Genomic DNA, 21581 nt, shown 5'->3' on the forward strand with positions numbered 1-21581 from the left:
GCCATTGGTTCACCCTCCAATGGCCGCTGCGGCCGGCGCATCTCGCTGATCCGAAGCCAGGAGCCAGGCACTTCTCCCGGTCTCCCATGCGGGTGCAGGGCCCAAGGACTTGGGCCATCCTCCACTGCCTTCCTGGGCCACAGCAGAGAGCTGGCCTGGAAGAGGGGCAACCAGAACAGAATCTGGTGCCCCAGCTGGGACTAGAACCTGGTGTGCCAGCACCGCAAGGAGGAGGATTAGCCTGTTAAGCCATGGCGCCGGCAACCCAGAACTTTTGAGTAATATCTGCAGTGTAACAAGCATGAAGATGGTAAATAGAATATAAATGCTACTGGGTATTGGTAGATTCTCTTTGAGCACATGGTGACCAAAGATGTCCCACTGATGGCTTACAAGGAGAACCCTTTCTTTTTTTTAATTTTTTTTTATTTAGTGATTATAAATTTCCAAAGTACAGCTTATGGATTACAAAGGCTTCCCCACCCACAACTTCGGCATTGTCTGTGTATACAAAGGTTGTTGATTTTTGTGCATTGATTTTATATCCTGCTACTTTGCCAAACTCTTCGATGAGTTCCAATAGTCTCTTAGTAGAGTTCTTTGGGTCCCCTAAATAAAGAATCATATCGTCTGCAAAGAGGGATAGTTTGAGTTCTTCCTTCCCAATTTGTATCGCTTTAATTTCTTTTTCTTGCCTAATAGCTCTGGCTAAAACTTCCAGAACTATATTGAAGAGCAGTGGTGAGAGTGGGCATCCCTGTCTGGTACCAGATTTCAGTGGAAATGCTTCCAACTTTTCCCCGTTCAATAGGATACTGGCCGTAGTTTTTTCATAAATTGCTTTGATTGTATTGAGGAATGTTCCTTTTATACCCAGTTTGCTTAGGGTTTTCATCATGAAAGGGTGTTGTATTTTATCAAATGCTTTCTCTGCGTCTATTGAGAGAATCATATGGTTTTTCTTCTGCAGTCTATTAATGTGGTGTATCATGTTGAATGTTTTGCGAACGTTGAACCATCCCTGCATACCAGGGATAAATCCCACTTGGTCTGGGTGGATGATCTTTCTAATGTGATGTTGCATTCTATTGGCCAGAATTTTATTGAGGATTTTTGTGTCTATGTTCATCAGGGATATTGGTCTGTAATTCTCTTTCAATGCTGCATCTTTTTCTGGCTTAGGAATTAAGGTGATGCTGGCTTCATAGAAAGAGTTTGGGAGGATTCCCTCTTTTTCAATTGCCCTGAATAGTTTGAGGAGAATTGGGGTTGGTTCTTCTTTAAATGTCTGGTAGAATTCAGCCGTGAATCCATCTGGTCCTGGGCTTTTCTTTGTTGGGAGGACCTTTATTGTTTCAATTTCTGTGTCAGTTATAGGTCTGTTTAGGTTTTCTATGTCTTCCTGGTTCAATTTAGGTAGGTTGTATGTGTCCAGGAATCTATCCATTTCTGATAGATTTCCCTGTTTGCTGGCATACAAGTCCTTGTAGTAATTTCTGATGATTCTTTTTATTTCTGTGGTGTCTGTTGTTACGTTTCCTTTTTCATCTCTGATCTTATTGATTTGGGTCTTTTCTCTTCTTTTTTTAGTTAGTTGGGCCAATGGGTTGGCAATTTTGTTTATTTTTTCAAAAAACCAGCTCCTCGTTTGGCTGATTTTTTTGTATTTTTTTTTTTTTGGATTCAATCCTGTTGATTTCTTCTTTGATTTTAATTATTTATCTTCTCCTACTAGCTTTGGGTCTGTTTGCTGCTGATTTTGTAGATCCTTGAGATGACTTGAAAGTTCGTCTATTTGGTGCCTTTCCAATTTCTTGATGTAGGCACCTATTGATATAAATTTTCCTCTTAACACTGCTTTTGCTATATCCCATAGGTTTTGGTATGATGTGCTGTTATCCTCATTTACTTCCAGAAAATTTTTGATTTCTCTTTTAATTTCTTCTATGACCCATTGTTCATTTAGGAGCATGTTGTTCAGTCTCCATGTGTTTGTATGTGCTCTAGGGATTCCCGAGTTGCTAATTTCCAACTTCATTCCTTTATGGTCTGAGAAGCTGCGTGGTATGATTCTAATTCTTTTGAATTTGCTGAGACTTGCTTTATGGCCTAGCATGTGGTCAATCCTAGAGAAGGTTCCATGTACTGCTGAGAAGAATGTAAAGTCTTTAGATGTAGGATGAAAAGTTCTGTAGATATCTGTTAGGTCCATTTGAGCTATAGTGTCATTTAAATCTACTGTCTCCTTGTTGGTCTTCTGTCCTGATGATCTGTCTATCTCTGAGAGTGGAGTATTAAAGTCCCCCAGTACTATTGTATTGGGGTCTAAGTCTCCCTTTAAGTCCCTTAACAAGTCTTTTAAATAAACTGGTGCCCTGTAATTAGGTGCATATACATTGATAATTGTTATATCTTCCTGTTGAATGGATTCCTTAATCATTATATAGTGCCCCTCTTTGTCTCTCCTAATAGTTTTTGTGGTAAAATTTATGTTATCTGATATTAAGATAGCTACTCCCACTCTTTTTTCATTTCTGTTGTCATGGTATATCTTTTTCCAGCCTTTCACTTTCAGTCTGTGTGCATCTTTGTTAGAAAGATGTGTTTCTTGTAAGCAGCAGATAGATGGGTTTTGTTCCTTAACCCAATCAGCCAATCGGTGTCTCTTAACTGGATTGGAGAACCCTTTCTAAAAACACCAGAGTGTATGTTTTTTTAAAGAGAAGGTATCCATCAACATTTTACAAAGTTCTAGAAGCACACATACTTATTAATGAATTTCCATTTTTTCTTATTTGAATGGATGTCCAAAATCTAATATACAGAGAGAAATTATTCTTGAGAACAGAATTATTTTCATTTCCTTGGACTAAGATGAAGCATACCCTTTAGAAGAAAACAAACCCCATCTTGTGTTTTGTTTTTATGTTTTGTGTACAGAATGAATGCAGTTACATACCTTGAACAAAGTGTGTGTGTGTGTGTGAATGTGTGTGTGTATAAAGAAATAGAAGGATTCTGTGTTGAAAGATTCACAAATAAAAGGAAACCCAAGAAAAGATGTATTGTTGGTTATGCAGCAGCAAGCAAGCAAACAAACAAACAAAAAAACCCTCCATTTTCAAAGTCCCTCCCCTAATACAGAGTCTCCCCTAATATGACAGTCTACTTGCTGTGACACTCAATTCTTTTCCAATATTTTGACATATTCCAGAGGAAACCTTTGAAATCTGCTGAGTGTGCACTTCATGCCTCAGCTCCTTTACCACAAGCCAAGTCTCTCCCTTTACTTATGAGTTTGATTACAACGTTAACCACCACCAAGGCTAAATCTGAAAATATTCAAGCCAGGGAAAAAGGCACACAGATTTGAGATAAATGTATTTAGTAAGATATTAGTATCTTGAGTCACAAGTACAAGTGAAAATATTATTGTTCTGCCCCTGTATGGAGGAAGTTGGTTTGGTTACATTATTTACCTACTAAGTTTTACTGTGGGCAATATTGTATTTTGACAGGTTTTTTTTGTTGTTGTTGACAGGCAGAATTAGACAGAGAGAGAGAGAGACAGAGAGAAAGGTCTTCCTTCTGTTGGTTCACCCCCCAAATGGCCGCTATGGCTGGTGCTGCGCCAATTCGAAGCCAGGAGCCAGGTGCTTCCTCCTGGTCTCCCATGTGGGTGCAGGGCCCAAGCACTTGGGCCATCCTCCACTGCCTTTCTGGGCCACAGCTGAGAGCTGGACTGGAAGAGGTGAAACCGGGACAGAACTGGCATCCCAACCGGGACTAGAACACAGAGTACCGGCGCCACAGGCAGAGGATTAGCCTAGTGAGCTGCAGCACTGGCCTATTTTGACAGTTCTATAGTGAAAGTGTATTCTGATGGCACTTAGGGCTGCAGAGTGGTGCTAAATTCTCAGATAATGGAATAAAACTGCTTGGAAAACATATGTATAAGTCATGTATGGTTTTCTCTGTTCAGTTTAGATGTGACATTGCCTCAGCATTATGTGAAAAAAGGCAGACACCAAAAGACAAATACCACGTGTTCCCTGTCACATATGGAAGTTAAATAAAAGTCTGAACTTGGAATTAGTAGAGGCTGGGAAGGGTGGAAGAGAGGCAGAATAGAAGCAGGTTGCATGATAGACACCCAAGCACAGTCAGAAGTAGCAAGTTCTAATGTTGCCTTGCTCAGTGGACAACTGTGGCTCACAACAATGAATTATATATTGCATGAAGAACCGGAAAAGAGCCAGTAGTCTCCAAACACAATGGAACGGCTTGTGGCCTGAGTTGATGCATTTGTGTTGTGTACATGTGTTGAACTACTGCATCATACCCTACAAAAATGCACAATTGCATGTGAATGAAACATTGAAAAAAAATTTAACAAGAGACTTTGCCTCACAAGGAAATGATGCAATTCTATGAAAGAGTTGAGACTTGAAGCCAACGGGAGGTGGGGTTGAACATGGCCTTACCTTTGAGAAAGACAGCGTGGTAAGCCCTGAAGGAACTCAAAGACTGGGCAGCAGGCACTGTCCTGCAGAAGGCATGGGAAGCAGGACAGAGTGAGGGCTTCAGGCAGGAGGCTTCCTGTTCTGAGGCCTCCCCCTGGGCTTAGGAGAGAGAACAAGCCCAACCATGAGGCTTCCTTTCTTCCTCTGAGATCCCAGAACCCACTGTGGCGGGAATTCCTGGGTACTTTTCAGTGGATGTCGATTTTCCAGGAGACTGCTGAGGGGAGAGAAAATGGAATCTTGGGGGTGTCTGCCACAATCTCCCTTGCTCTAAAAACCTGTGTACCCATTGTACTCTTTCTTGTGTGCTTGTGAGGTTTGTATTTGGACTCTGAGTCCTGATGTCCCATTTATTCAAATGATTCATGAATGAAGTCATTCCCTTTTTTTAAAAAAAAAATCTATCCATATCCCTCAAACCTGATATATAAAGTATATCCGGAAAACCCTGTTCTTAGTTCAATTGAGAAATGAAAGATGTTTTAGAAAACAAAATCCTGTCCCTTGCTCTGAATAAGTTTTCTCTTTGAACATTAAAGTCTCGCCCTGAAATTTAACAAATGTACAGTGTTCATGAACTGCATGAGCCATATATGTTATCACTTACTGACAAGCAGTAATGAATATAAGTTGAAGTTAGTTTAAAAAATAAATGGATTTGACAATGAATACATAAATGTGACAGAAGTGACTGAGATTGCTAATTATTCTTGATTTTACACACACCTTGTGAAAGGCTGTTGAGAAGGGGGTGATGAAATGACCAGGACTTGAACCTTTGAAATTTGTTTTGGAGACTTTGTATCTCTGACATGGTACCGATTGTCAGTGAGGTGAAAGGCACCCAATGAGCCAGAGTAAATGAGCCCATGTCAAACAGAAAAAAAGGTCATTAATAATGTAGCAACTGTAAAGTACAGCTATGCACAACAGTCTGGTCAGTGATGGGTCACTTGTGTGACAGCGGTTCCATCAGATTGTAGTGGAGCTGAAAAGTTCCTGTTGTCTAATGACTTCATGGCTTCTGTAACATAATCTATCAAATATTGCTGATGTGTTTGTGGTGATACTGGTATAAATCTATTGGACTGCCAGTCATATAGAACTATAGCACTTCCAATTATCTAGATTACATGGTACTTGATAACAAATGGCTACATTATTGGTTTATGTATTTACCATATTTTTATCATATTTTATACTCTCCCTTCTACTTATATTTTAAAAAGCTTTGGTGTGCTGAAAAGGGCCCTCAATCCACTGTTAGTGGGAATATGAACTGATGCAGCCACTGTGGAAGAAAAATGGAGATACCTCAGAAATATGAATATAGACCTACCATATTACCCAGCCACCCCACACCTAGGAATTTACCCAAAGGAAATTAAATCAGCATATGAAAGAGTGATCTGTAACTGCATGTTTATCACAGCTCAATTCATAGTAGCTAATATATGGAATCAACCTAGATGTCCATTAGCTGAAGACTGGATAAATTATGATATATATGCACTATGGAATACTACACAGTGGTAAAAAAAATGAAATCCTGTCATCTGCAACAAAATTCAGGCAACTGGAAGCCATTATACTTAGTGAAATAAATCAGTCTCAAGAAGAAAAATACTATATGTTCTCTCTGATCTGTAGTAACTAATAGAGTCCCTAAAACTTAATCTATAGTGATAAAACTGACACTTTGTGATGTGGTGATTTTGAACAGCCCTTATCTTCAGTGTTGAAGAACAATTTTTTTTTTGCTTTTTCTTCATACAATTTGTTGAACTCTCTATTTAGTGTAAGGCAACTGAAAATAGATCTTTGTAAAAAATGGGAAAGGGACAGGGAGGATAAAGAAGGATAGAAGTATGAATGGTAAGGTGGTAGGGTGGGAAGAATTGCTATGCTCCTAAATTTGTATAAATGAAATTCATGAAGTTTGTATTCCTTAAATAAAATTAGAAAAAGTAAACTAAATAAATAGATTATATGAATAAATGTATATAAATAAAAATATTCAGTCTATAACTTTACTCATCTGACCTCTCAAAATGCATTCTCTTCTGTTTATAAAATACATTCCTTTAATTTAAATAGTACACAAATCGTTCATATTCCAGAACTCAATACAGAATCTATTCTTAGTTAAATCAAGGCTATAAAAATACATCAATTTTGGTGCCATCATTATTCTTAAATTTCTTGGGCTGCCATAGAAAAATACTATAGTATGTATTGGTTAAGCAAAGTTGAATTATTTGTCACAGATCTGAAAGATGGGAAGTTCAATATCAGAGTGTTGAATGATTTGGTTTTTAGTGAAGGCGCTCTTTCGCAGATTGGTCCTATCTCATCATGCCGTTGGATTTTTTTTTTTCTTCAAGGTGACCATGTAGTGGAAGAGGAACATACTTTTTCTTCCTATTTTTTTAAAAGATTTTATTTATTTATTTGAGAGGCAGAATTACAGACAGTGAGAAGGAGAGACAGAGGGAAAGGTCTTCCTTCCACTTGTTCACTCCCAAAATGGCTGCAAAGGCCAGAGCTGCATCAATCCAAAGTCAGGAGACAGGAGCTTTTTCTGTCTCCCATGTGGGTGGGGGGGCCCAAGCACTTGGGCCATCTTCTGCTTTCCCAGGCCATAGCAAAGAGCTGGATTGGAAAAGGAGCAGCCAGGACTAGAACTGGTGCCCCTATGGGATGTTGGCACCACAGGTGGAGGATTAACCTACTGCACCACAGTGGCAGCCCCTTACTTACTCTTACTTATAAGTCCAAAAGTCACAATAGGAAGTCCACACACTCATTGCCAAGTAACAGTACATAGTTTGCATTTGTAAAAATGCACCCATATAAGGGGATCTTTAATAAGTATATGAAAATACATATTGTGAAAAACTATGTGTAGTTTCAAATTTATTTGCACCAAGGTGAACTTGTTTTTTTCACCAAATTCTGTAATGTTCTTACATTGTTGAAGTCTTTCTCTTCACAGTGTTGATATTTGGATATGAGGTCATTTCCATGTACTGTTACTTGGCAATGAGTGTGTGGGCTTCCTATTGTGACTTTTTGACTTATAAGAAGAATAAGTAATATACTTATTAAAGATCCCTTTATATGGGTGCATTTGTAAACATTTTTCATCATTATATTTTTTTTCACTTTTTTCTTTAAAGATTTTATTTACTTATTTGAGAGGCAAAGAGAAAGGTATTCCATCTCCTGGTTCACTCCCAAAATGGCTGCAACAGCTGCAGCTGAGCCAATCTGAAACTAGTAGCCAGGAGATTCTTCCATGTCTCTCCTATGGGTATAGGGTCCCACACACTCAGACCATTTTCCACTGCTTTCCCAGGTGATAGACAGAGAACTGGCCCAGAAGAGGAGAAGCAGTGCATAATGTAAGGGAAATATGTATTTTCGGGGGTCATAGCCAGAGGCTCAGAGTGAGGGTTCATGATGGAAAGCTACAGCATGACAGGGGATAAGAAAATAAGGAATATTTTATCTTTTCTCAGGGAATGGATCCATTCACAGAAATGAGTCAGCTGACTCCTGGTGGAGAAAAGAAAATCTTTACTGATTATTAGAATGACAGAGTAGTAACTTCTACCAGGTTGTAGTTTTAAGCAAGGAAGCATGGGGTGTGCGTTTTGGGAGAATTCAAGGACTATCTCAAGACCATAGTAGTTTGTGTAATACGATGTCAACACTGGATATAGAAAATTGATTTGCAACTATTGCTAAGTCCAGGAAATTTGAGGGTGCATAGCTAGCAATGATGATATTGGAGTCTGGCACTGTCACTGCAGTTCAAGGCTTCAGAATCCAAAAGGCACAATTTTGGTACTGATGGGTAATGAGAGGAATTCTTTAACAAATAGGTTTTATCACATATTTGAGAATATGTCTATGAACTGACAGGTCATTTGCCAATGAAAGCACCTGTGACTGATGTTTGAGTTATAGCATTAGCCTGTAACTTGATTTTATGGGTATTCATATGGTTATTAATCTGGTCACAACATCTTTGGATAGTGAGACTTATACTAGCCAAAACTGACAGCCTGTGGGTCACATCATTTGTCACATTTGCTTGATACAGTTGCTTCCTTTAAGGTTGGGATCTCTGGATTTCAAGCCAATGTATGCACCCAGACCAAAAGTACTACTCAGTCAAATGGTGCAGTTGTATTTGAATAGCTTTTGCTGTTTGATTTCGGGGTGGCCTTCCTATGTATCCTTACATCTAACCTTAGCAACACTGGAGGCCAATCTCTGACAGTGAAATATGACAGAGGGCTTGGGTTTGGCTCCATCTTGTATTATAGAATACTTCGTAACCATGATCAAGTGTTTTTTTTTTGAAGTTAATTGATTTTGATGAGTTGATTTGCATGTTTTTTTAAATTTGAAATGCAGAGTTACAGAGAGAGAGAAACAGAGAGAGCTTCCATCTCTGGTTCACTTCCTTAAATGGCTGTAACACTTAGAATTGAGCCATGCTGAAGCTAGAAGCCAGGACCCCCATCTGGTCCTCCCAACTGGGTGTAGGGCCCAAGCACTTAGGATGTATGCTGCTGCTTTCTCAGGTACATTAGTAATTACTTGGATTGCAAGCAGCTGGTAGTCAAACTGCCACCCATGTGGAATGCCAGCACTGCAGGACTAATCCACCAGACTATAGCACTGGCCTCCATGCTCAGGTTTGTATGCTGCTTCAATTTCCAAAATCAGAGTAAGCAAGTGGGTAGGGAAAGTCACAAGGCATGAGGCCTATGAGAGGCTATTTACAGGCAACAGTAGGTGGGCAGAAAATTTTATTTTACTGGTATATATCTTGGTTCTAAGAGAGACAGCTTTTTGCTTCTCAGACCATGAGAACTAGTGGCCATCAGAGAATCCAGGAGCTATGAGGGAAGATTGTGGAGGTGTCGAGGTGGAACAAGTCTCTGGGATCACAAAGCATGCCTATTGACTTTCTTTTTCTTTTTCTCTTTTCTTTTCTTCTCTTTTTTTCTTTTTCTTTTTCTTTTTTTTTTGACAGGCAGAGTGGACAGTGAGAGAGAGAGACAGAGAGAAAGGTCTTCCTTTTCTGTTGGTTCACCCCGCAATGGCCTCTGCAGCCAGTGCGCTGTGGCTGGCGCACCATGCTGATCTGAAGCCAGGAGCCAGGTGCTTATCCTGGTCTCCCATGGGGTGCAGGACCCAAGTACTTGGGCCATCCTCCACTGCACTCCTGGGCCACAGCAGAGAGCTGGAAGGAAGAGGAGCAACTGGGACAGAATCTGGCACCCTGATCGGGACTAGAACCCAGAGTACCGGTGCCTCAGGCAGAGGATTAGCCTATTGAGCTGTGGAGCCTACCTATTTTGACTGATTATAGAGTATTTTCCTGGAGGAGGTCCCATTTAATATGTGCTGACTTGTAAAGTAGCAGCATCAAAGAGATTAATCAACATATGAAAGCAGGGAGTACATTTCCACCAAAACCCAAGACGAAGAAGTATTAGACTTCTCCATTCCTCTTGAGTGTGTTAAACAGATCTCTTAGAGGAAGAATGTCATTAAACATGATGTCATACTGATTCTGGTGAAGTTAGATACAGTTAGTATCTCTATAAAGGGGTTGTACAAATAGCAAGGCCCCATATGTACTGTGAAGAGACATTCTGTGACCTTTTCTAAGATGAAGGCATACTGACCCTGAGAGGCTTTTGAAAAACCACTGGACAAAACTTTTTGCCTTAATTTGAAATATGAATACAGTTACTCATTTATTCAGTTGGGGAAAATATGCTAGTGTTTTGCATAATGAATGTGGGCACAATCAATGGCATAGAACATTAGGGTCATAGTAATTCACCATGCATGAGGTGCCATTTATTCTTTCAGGTTTAAAAAGAGGCAAAATTGGGCTAAATGGAAATGCAATGGAAATAAGCAATATTTTGTTAATTAGGCCTTACTTCATAAAGATCAGTCATTGAAGGCCTGAGTTTCCTTATATTGAGCCATCTTAGTTATTTTACATTGGGGCCTCTGAAGTCTCATTTTATCAACCTAAGTTATAACTTCCAAAAAGCTTAATTTACTTTTAATTCTTTACTCAGGCTGTTACTATCTCTCTGGCTCCCATGACATAATTTGGTTCTTTTGACTACGGAAATTTGAAGCAACATTATAATTTAAATTAAGTGCAACAGTACATAAATTATATTTCTTTTTTATAAGATTTATTTATTTATTTATTTGAGACGTACAGTTACACAGAGAGGGAAAGACAGAGAAAAATGTCTTCCATCTGCTGGTTCATTCCTGAAGCCAGGAGCCAGGAGCTTCTACTGGGTCTCCCACTTGGGCCATCTTCTACTGCTTTCCCAGGCCGTAACAGAGAGCTGGATCAGAAAAGGAGCAACAAGGACAGGAACTGGCACTCATATGAGATGCTAGAGCCACAGGTGGAGGCTTAGCCTACTATGCCACAGTGCTGGTCCCTTCTTACTTATTTTTAGTAATTTTTCCTACAATCTTACATGGTACTCTATTTAAATTTAGTTAAGATTCCTAGATAAAATTGTAATTTAAACCATGCAATTGATTGCACCCACAAAGCTTTGTAAACATGCATTTTAGAAGCTGTAAAATGTGAGGCCAGTGCTGTGCCATAGTGGTTAAAGCCACCACCTGCAGTGCTAGCATCCCATATGGGTGCCTGTTTGAGTTCTGGCTGCTCCACTTCTGACCCGGCTCTCTTCTATAGCCTGGGAAAGCAGCAAAAGATGGTCCAACTCCTTGGGCCCCTGTACCCACGTGGGAGACCTAGTAGAAGCTCCTGGTTCCTGGCTTCAGATTGGCACAGTTCTGGCTGTTTTGGCCAATTGGGGAGTGAATCAGCAGATGAAGACCATCACGCTTTTCTCTCTTTCTGCCTCTCATTCTCTCTGTGTAACTCTTTCAAGTAAATAAATAAATCTTTAAAAAAAGAAGTTGTAAAATGTAACTTGCAACTGCAGAAGCACAAAAGGCAGTGTCCTTTTTTTTTTACTTTTTATGGAATTATATTAAAATTTTAGTGCTCTAACTGTATTAAATGATGGGCTCTTAAAAATACACATGTACAAATAATTTATTTTTTGCATTTTATTTCTCTTTTAGGTTACTGTGGACATTTTTCTCATATCTTTTGTCTTATTTCTTTCTTTTTATGGTTTAGGCTTTTAGGAACATGGAGTCAGACTTTTCAATTTCCATATTTCTCTGAAAGCCCTCTGTGCTTGGCCCTTACAGGAGATTGCAAGTAAACATCAGAGATAGGTGTGTATTACTTTTTTTAAAAAAAGATGTATTTTATTTATTTGAAAAACAGAGTCAGAGAGAGAGGTAGAGACAGAGAGAGAGATCTTCATTCTCTGGTTCACTCCCTAGATGGTCACAATGGCCAGATCTGTGCTGATCTGAAGTCAAGAGCCAGGAGCTTCCTCCAGTCTCCCATGTGGGTGCATCTAGAAGATGAACTGCTTTCCCAGGCCACAGCAGAGAGCTGGATTGGAGGAAGAGCAGCCAGGACTAGAACCAATGCCCATATGGGATGCCCGTACTTCAGGCCAGGGCTTTAACCCGTTGCGCCACAGCACTGGCCCCGTGTATTACTTTCCAGAGTCAACATAATATTATTACCACAGATGCGGTGGTTGAAATCACAGGAATTTATTTTGCATACTTCTGTATGTCTGAAGCCTAAGATCAAGATGTTTGTAGCCTTGATTTCTTATGAGGCCTCTCTCTATGGAGTCCCATCAGCCACATTCTTGCTGTGTCCTCACCTAGCATTTTTCCACCCATGTACATCTCTGATGTCTCTATCTTTTAAGGATACCAGTTAGTTTGGATTAGGGCCTCAAATTTTTGATGCAATTTTCCTTTATTAAATCTTTAAAGGCCCAATCTCCAAATCCAGTCACATTGGGATTTAGGACTGCAAGATATAAATTTTGGTGAGAAGGGGTCTGGTGCTCTGCCACAGGGGAAACCAGGAAAAGGTAGATTTCATGTTTGAAATGAGGGTTAGCATTCCTCCCAGTATTATTTTCTGTGCTATTTCTGTATAATATGGTCATTTGCACACACACAAATATACACACACACTTTACATCTGTTCTTAGCTAAAAGGTTGAGAAGCAATACAAACATTCATCTTAAATAGCTGTGTATAAGTACACAAAGTAATATGGAAATTTCTAAAAGTTGTGTTCAGGTAAAATCAATATAGTAACCCATAAGATTGAATGGTAGGAAAAAAAAAGAAAAGAAAATATGAAAACTAAAGAGACATAAAAAGTGGCATGGGCAATTGTATAAAGGTATGTATTATATTTACCACTCATAGCTACTAAAAATAAACACAAGTGTGGAAAAATTAAAACTATACTTTATAAAAGTACTGATCAGTAGATGTCTTCTGATAATGATTTTGCAAATTTTAGATTGATGTTACTCTAAATTAGAAATTATGATTATATGACAAAAAGAAAGATACATTTCCAGAAAGTATAAATCTATTATTGTAGCAACAGGTTTGAGAAATGCTTCTTTTTGTCTTTTCAGCTTTATTTACCAAATTAAGTGTATGGTGAATTATTGTAAATTTTCCAATTCCTTGCCAGTTTTACATAATAGCTAATAGTTTTTCATATTTATTGTTAGATGTATTTTTAATGTTTGCACTAATTTGACCAACTTAAAGTAGATATGACTATTACAAAATTTATAATAAAAATATTTAATTTTAATGGCACATGTGTCACATTAGCTTCTTCAAAGACACCAAAGATCATTGATAATAATGTGACAAACTCAGCAGAATACTGAAAGTTCATTGGTTTATTTGTTTTTAGTAGCAAATGAGTATTATGTGGTAATTTTAAAAATAATTTACAAGTTACTTAGCATTCACAGATTAAAATTGAATAGTTTGTAGAAAAAGTTATGGCATGCCAGATCCCCATCCCATTAAATTGTATGAAAATTCCTTAGAAAGAAAGCAAAAATGCAGTCATTTAAATGTCCTGTCAATGGTTCCAGGGTCATATAGCAGGTGGAAAAAAAAGTTTCCAAAGAAAATCTTCTGATTCATTAAGAGCATTGATTAAGACCCAGTGGTCTTTGTATCCAAATCTGCTCCTCTCCCCTCCTTTCCTGACTCAAAGAAATGGGAACTTTAGTCCAGACATGTGCAGCCAATGAGGGGCTTCCTTTCCTACTAGTTGGCCTGCTAATATTCTGGTTGTGACAAGACTGCCCCCATTTTTCCAGCTTTCCCACATTCCCATTGCTATTGTTCTGGATGAGTGCAGCAGGGGAATGGGCTGAGACCTCACTTTTGGATGCAGGCTCCACATTGGGCACCCTTGGATCCCATAATCCATCACATGCAATGTTCACAGCAGTCATATATTAAGGTTAGAAGAATACTTAGGGGCCGGCGCCACAGCTCAATAGGCCAATCCTCCACCTGCGGCGCTGGCACACCAGGTTCTAGTCCCGGTTGGGGTGCCGGATTCTGTCCCAGTTGCTCCTCTTCCAGTCCAGCTCTCTGCTGTGGCCCGGGAAGGCAGTGGAGGATGGTCCAAGTGCTTGGGTCCTGCACCCACATGGGAGACCGGGAGAAACACCTGGCTCCTGGCTTCGGATTGGCATGGTACGCCAGCCACAGCGGCCATTGGAGGGTGAACCAACGGCAAAGGAAGACCTTTCTCTCTGTCTCTCTCTCTCTCACTGTCCACTCTGTCTGTCAAAGAAAAAACAGAAGAAGAAGAAGAAGAATACTTAGGGTTAGAGGAACACTTAGGGTTACAGGGATGAGGGTATAGTGAAGAGATAGAAGGGGTACTGAGCTTACTTTTTAGTTTTTATTTATATAAAGGGAACAAATTTCATTTGTTTTATATATACAATTTTTTTATTAAACTTTTATTTAATGAATATAAATTTCCAAAGTATAGCTTATGGGTTACAATGGCCTCCCCCCTCCCATAACTTCCCTCCCACCCGCAACCCTCCCCTTTCCCGCTCCCTTTCCCCTTCCATTCATGTAAAGATTCATTTTCAATTCTCTTTGTATACAGAAGATCAGTTTAGTATATATTAGGTAAAGATTTCAACATTTTGCCCATAGAGCAACATAAAGTGAAAAAAATTACCATTGGATTACTAATTATAGCATTAAATAGCAATGTACAGCACATTAAAGACAGAGATCCTGCATAATTTTTTTTCAAATTAATTAATTTTCTATGCCATTTCCATTTTAACACCAGGTTGTTTTTTTTTTCATTTCCAATTCTCTTTATATACAGAAGATCACTTCAGTATATAATTAGTAAAGACCTCATCAGTTTGTGCCCACACAGAAACGCAAAGTATAAAAATACTGTTTCAGTACTAGTTATAGCATCACTTCATTTTAGACGACACATTAGGGACAGATCCCACATGGGGTGTAAGTACACAGTGACTCCTGTTGCTGATTTAACAATTTGACACTCCTGTTCATGGCGTCAGTAATCTCCCTAGGCTCTAGTCATGAGTTGCCAGGGCTATGGAAGCCTTTAGAGTTCGCTGACTTTGGTCTTATTCCGATAGGGTCATAGTCAAAGTGGAAGTTCTCTCCTCCCTTCAGAGAAAGGTACCTCCTTCTTTGATGGCCCCGTTCTTTCCACTGGGATCTCACTCACAGAGATCGTTCATTTAGGTCTTTTTTTTTTTTTTCCCATGATATCTTGGCTTTCCATGCCTGCTAACTCTCATGGGCTTTTCCGCCAGATCCGAATGCCTTGAGGGTTGATTCTGAGGCCAGAGTGTTGTTTAGGACATCTGCCATTCTATGAGTCTGCTGTGTATCCCGCTTCCCATGCTGGATCTTTCTCTCCCTTTTTAATTCTATCAGTTAGTATTAGCAGATACTTGTCTTGTTTGTGTGATCTCTTTGACTCTTAGACCTATCAGAGCTATCAATTGTGAGCTGAAATTGATCACTTGGACTAGTGCAATGGCATTGGTACATGCCATCTTGATGGGATTGTGTTGGAATCCCCTGCACATTTCTAACTCCACCATTTGGGGCCAGTCCGATTGAGCATGTTCCAAATTGTTCATCTCCTCCCTCTCTTTTTCCACTCTTAGATTTAACAGGGATCACTTTTCAGTTAAAATTTAAACACCTAAGAATAATTGTGTGTTAATTACTGAGTTCAACCAATAGTACTAGAACAACAACAACAACAAATACTAAAAAGGATAAAGTATTACATTGTACATCTAAAGTCAGGACAGGAGCTGATCAGTTCATTGTTGCTTATAGTGTCCATTTCACTTCAACAGGTTTCCCCTTTGGTGCTCAGTTGTCACCGATCAGGGAAAACAAATGATACTTGTCTCTTTGGGACTGGCTTAATTCACTCAGCATGATGTTTTCCAGATTGCTCCATCTTGTTGCAAATGACTGGGTTTCGTTGTTTCTTACTGCTGTATAGTATTCTATGGAGTACATGTCCCATAATTTCTTTATCCAGTCTACTGTTGATGGGCATTTGGGTTGGTTCCAGGTCTTAGCTATTGTGAATTGAGCTGCAATAAACATTAATGTGCAGATGGCTTTTTTATTTGCCAAATTAATTTCCTTTGGGTAAATTCCAAGGAGTGGGATGGCTGGGTTGAATGGTAGGGTTATATTCAGGTTTCTGAGGAATCTCCAGACAGACTTCCATAGTGGCTTAACCAGTTTGCATTCCCACCAACAGTGGGATAGTGTCCCTTTTTCCCCACATCCTCTCCAGCATCTGTTGTTGGTAGATTTCTGAATGTGAGCCATTCTCACCGGGGTGAGATGGAACCTCATTGTGGTTTTGATTTGCATTTCTCTGATTGCTAGTGATCTTGAACATTTTTTCATGTGTCTGTTGGCCATTTGGATTTCCTTTTTCGAAAAATGTCTATTGAGGTCCTTGGCCCATCTCTTCAGTGGGTTGTTTGTTTTGTTGTTGTGGATTTTCTTGATTTCTTTGTAGATTCTGGTTATCAATCCTTTATCTGTAGTATAGTTCGCGAATATTTTTTCCCATTCTGTTGGTTGCCTCTTCACTTTCCTGACTGTTTCTTTTGAAGTACAGAAACTTCTCAATTTGATGCAATCCCAAATGTTAATTTTGGTTTTGACTGCCTGTGCTGTTGGAGTATTTTTAAGGAAGTCTTTGCCTGTGCCTATATCTTGCAGGGTTTCTCCAATGCTCTCTAATAATTTGATGGTTTCGGGTCATAGATTTAAGTCTTTAATCCATGTTGAGTGAATTTTTGTGTAAGGTGAAAGTATGGGTCTTGCTTCAAGCTTCTGCACATAGAAATCCAATTTTCCCAGCACCATTTATTGAATAGACTGTCCTTATTCCAGGGATTAGATTTGGATCTTTGGTCAAATATAAGTTGGCTGTAGATGTTTGGATTGATTTCTGGTGTTTCTATTCTGTTCCATTGGTCTATCCATCTATTTCTGTACCAGTACCATGCTGTTTTGATAACAACTGCCCTGTAGTATGTCCTGATCTGGTATTGTGATGCCTCCGGCTTTGTTTTTGTTGTACAGGATTGCTTTGGCTATTCGAGGTCTTTTGTGTCTCCATATGAATTTCAGCATCATTTTTTCCAGATCTGAGAAGAAGGTCTTCGGGATCTTGATGGGTATTGCATTGAATGTATAAATTGCTTTTGGGAGAATGGACATTTTGATGATATTGATTCTTCCAATCCATGAGCATGGAAGATTTCTCCATTTTTTGGTATCCTCTTCTATTTCTTTCCGTAAGGTTTTGTAGTTTTCATCGTAGAGATCTTTAACGTCTTTGGTTAAGTTTATTCCAAGGTATTTGATTGTTTTTGTAGCTATTGTGAATGGGATTGATTTTAGAAGTTCTTCCTCAGCCATGGCATTGCCTGTGTATACAAAGGCTGTTGATTTTTGTGCATTGATTTTATATCCTGCTACTTTGCCAAACTCTTCGATGAGTTCCAATAGTCTCTTAGTAGAGTTCTTTGGGTCCCCTAAATAAAGAATCATATCATCTGCAAAGAGGGATAGTTTGAGTTCGTCCTTCCCGATTTGTATCCCTTTAATTTCTTTTTCTTGCCTAATAGCTCTGGCCAAAACTTCCAGAACTATATTGAATAGCAGTGGTGAGAGAGGGCATCCCTGTCTGGTACCAGATTTCAGTGGAAATGCTTCCAACTTTTCCCCATTCAATAGGATGTTGGCCGTGGGTTTTTCATATATTGCTTTGATTGTATTAAGGAATGTTCCTTCCATACCCAGTTTGCTTAGAGTTTTCATCATGAAAGGGTGTTGTATTTTATCAAATGCTTTCTCTGCGTCTATTGAGAGAATCATATGGTTTTTCTTCTGCAGTCTGTTAATGTAGTGTATTACGTTGATTGTTTTGCGAATGTTGAACCATCCCTGCATACCGGGGATGAATCCCACTTGGTCTTGGTGGATGATCTTTCTGATGTGTTGTTGCATTCTATTGGCCAGAATTTTATTGAGTATTTTTGCATCTATGTTCATCAGGGATATTGGTCTGTAATTCTCTTTCAATGTTGCATCTCTTTCTGGCTTAGGAATTAAGGTGATGGTGGCTTCATAAAAAGAATTTGGGAGGATTCCCTCTTTTTCGATTGCTCTGAATAGTTTGAGAAGAATTGGAGTTAGTTCTTCTCTAAATGTCTGGTAGAACTCAGCAGTGAATCCATCTGGCCCTGGGCTTTTCTTTTATATATACAATTTTAAGAACCTGATACTTCTCACCTTATATTCCCTCCCTTGTTCCTACCCACTCTCTTTCTTATTTTTACTGAGTTTTTTTTGAGGTGGCAAGATATTCTAAACTTGACATTCGATATGATTACACATATCTGTTAAAGCCATTGAATTGTGCACTTCAAATAGGTGAATTACAAGTGGGTTACATTCATATTTAATAAGCTTAAGAGTGCTATGAATCCTAAAATTTTTAATGTCTATATTTAATGATTTCACATTTTGTAATTAATATCTCAAAAAGTAATATTCTAAATTCAAGGCTACATATTATGTGATATCTCTCTGTGTAATACAATCTATATTTTATATAGGTATGGTTATAAATGCATGAGAAAACATCTGCAGCATATAAACTGAATTAATAATGATGGTTAATTTGGGGCTCAGATCTTTGGGGCATTGTGAGGGAAAGTGATGTTGATATTTGTTCCTAAAGAAGATATTAATGAGGTAAATTAATAAAAACATGATCAGACATCTGAGGTGCATGACTACATATTTTCATTAGTAATTGGTAGAAAATTGCCCACAGGTCTTAATCCTAAGGGGATCCTGGATTAGACAAATCCACTCTATTATCATCACTCTATTTTTACAACAAGGAATACATTATTCTTCATTTGCATTCAGTACACATTATGTATTAGAACTGCTGTCAGTATTAGTATCAATAATTAATACACAATATTCTTTTTCCCTTTATCTCTCCCTGGAAACTTGGTTTTCTTCTCGCTGTTCATTATTGTGAATAATGCTTCTATGAATATATGTGTACGAGACTTGTTCTGGCCCTGTTTTCATTTCTTTTGATTATATCCCTAGCAGTGGAATTGCTGGATCATACATTAATTTTACACAGAGTATTTTTCAGGAATTTCAATACTTTCTTCCATATGGTGACATCATGTTATATTTATCCTAGGAAGTTATTAGGGTTTCAATTTCTCCAGCTTTGCCAACAAATTTCAAAATAATGAAAATTGAATTGAATGGAAAGTGGTATCTTAATGTGCTTATCATTTTGTATGCTAAGGAATCATTTGTGTATTTTCATTGTAGAAATGCCTATTTAATCCTTCATATTAAATGCTTTAATTGCTTTGAGCTATGATATTTTAAAGCTTGATATTATACCAAAATATGAAATGATTGTTATTTATTTTAAAAATAATATTCAATCTAAATCTAGCACATTTCCTGTTAAAGTAGAATTTTTTGCTCACATTGACTTCTATTAGTGTTTCTTTTTTTCTTAGTGTTTCAAATATGCGAGTTGTGTTGGTTAAGTTGGTCATGCCAGCCCACATTCAAAGGGCATTGATTTCCACTTCAAAGATGAGAGTAGGAAAGAAATTCTGATTTCCATAGAACTACCAGTAATGCCATTGCTATGATGTATTTTCATTTTGATCATATATATCATAATTTACTTTGTGATTTATTCTTTCATTCCTGGATTATATAGAAGGATATTTTATTTTTAAATATTTGAGGCTCTTCTGCATTTCCCTTTATCTTACTGATTTCTAATTTAATTTTATTGTGTTCGGAGGGAACATTTCACATTTTCAGTATTGAGACATCATTTGTGACTCGGCATATTTTCTGTCGTGCTAAGTGTTCCACATAATCCTCTGTAAATATCAGGTCAATATATTGTTATTAATGTCGATATTGATATATATTTTATCTCTTTTTTGACTACTAAAGAGTATTATCTAGGTTTAATTGTGGATACTTTTTCTTGTTTATTTATATTGTTTCTATTTCATGTCATTTAAGGCTTTTTTTTTTTTTTTGGTCCATTGAGCTTTTATTTGTATGTGAATGTTACATTGCTAAAAAATCCCAGGATTTTCCTTCCTGTGTGTTTTAGTAGTGTTTCTTCATGGCCCATGTTGCCAGCTGAGGTTCTCAGTACAATGAAACCAAACTGGCAAGATGGAAGCAGATTATTCTTCCATATTTTCTAGATCATTCAATTGCACATCAAATCTGGGGCTGATCACTCCACACCTGTTTAACCTACCCACGAGGTTCACAACAATTTCCCCAGCTCTGTGATCATCCATGATTTCAAATTTTCCAATGTAACCATGCTTCATCATCACAGTTAAAAACATGATGATGACTTTGGAGCATGGTCTAGTAGGAACCTGGCATTTGCCTCTTCTCTTGGAACTGCTGTTGCCTTGAGAGCATCGGCCAGGACATTCATGGGCACCATCATAGGGGCACAGAAAGATGATGGAAGGAGGATGGGAGGGGCAAGAGCATTGAGTTATCAAGGCTTTATTTTTGGTACATTAATATTTTAAGTGTTATATCATCCTGATGTATTATCAATTTGTTACCATGGAAAGTCTATATCTGCATTAATAGATTTTGTACTGACCTTTATTTTGTCTGCTATCAAGTAAGATGTCCATTTGAGCATTTTATGATAAGTGTAGTTTATGTTTTTATTTATTTATTGAGATTTTATTTAGTTGAGAGGTAGAGTTAAAGACAGAGAAGGAGAGACAGAAAGAAAGGTTTTCCATCTACTGGTTCACTCTCCAAATGGCTGCAATGGCTGGAGCTGAACTGATCTGAAGCCAGAAGCCAGGAGCCAGGAGCTTCTTCAAGCCCTTGAGCCATATTCAGCTGCTTTCCTATGCCATAGCAGAGAGCTGGATTGGAAGAGGAGCAGCTGGGATGCAAGCTGGTTCCCATATTGCATTCTGGTGCTGAAGGTGCAGGCTTAGCCTACTACACCACAGTGCTGGCCTCCTAAATCTTTTTATTTATTTGGAAGGTAGGGAGATAGAGAAAGCTAGAGCTCGAAAGATCCTGGTGCCTGATTCATTCTACCAAATACCCACAATAGTCAAGACTGGGCTGAGCCAAAGCTGGAAAAAACAACAACAAAAACATAAACAACCTCAATCCACGTCTAACACATAGGTGACAAGATCTCAAATATTTGAGTCACCACTGCTACCTCCCAGGGTCTTCAATAGCAGGAAGCTGAGGTTGTGAGCCATAGCTGAGTATCACTAAGGTTCTCAAATATGAGATGCAATTGTCTTAACTTTTCTATGCATTCATTTCTGTGTAGCATATATTTTCCGCATTTTCATTTTAAGTATGCTTCTGTCTTAGTATTTTACATAGGATACAAGTGGACAACATGCTCAAATGTC

General features: G+C 38.4%; 1 pseudogene; it reads right to left on the bottom strand.

Moving 5' to 3' along the window:
- Positions 1–20209: 20209 nt before the first annotated feature.
- LOC133755096 (small ribosomal subunit protein uS8-like) lies at positions 20210–20623 on the bottom strand (annotated as a pseudogene).
- Positions 20624–21581: the final 958 nt, after the last annotated feature.

Source organism: Lepus europaeus, unplaced genomic scaffold, assembly GCF_033115175.1.
Source record: "Lepus europaeus isolate LE1 unplaced genomic scaffold, mLepTim1.pri SCAFFOLD_3_1, whole genome shotgun sequence".
In the NCBI taxonomy this organism is placed as follows: domain Eukaryota; kingdom Metazoa; phylum Chordata; class Mammalia; order Lagomorpha; family Leporidae; genus Lepus; species Lepus europaeus.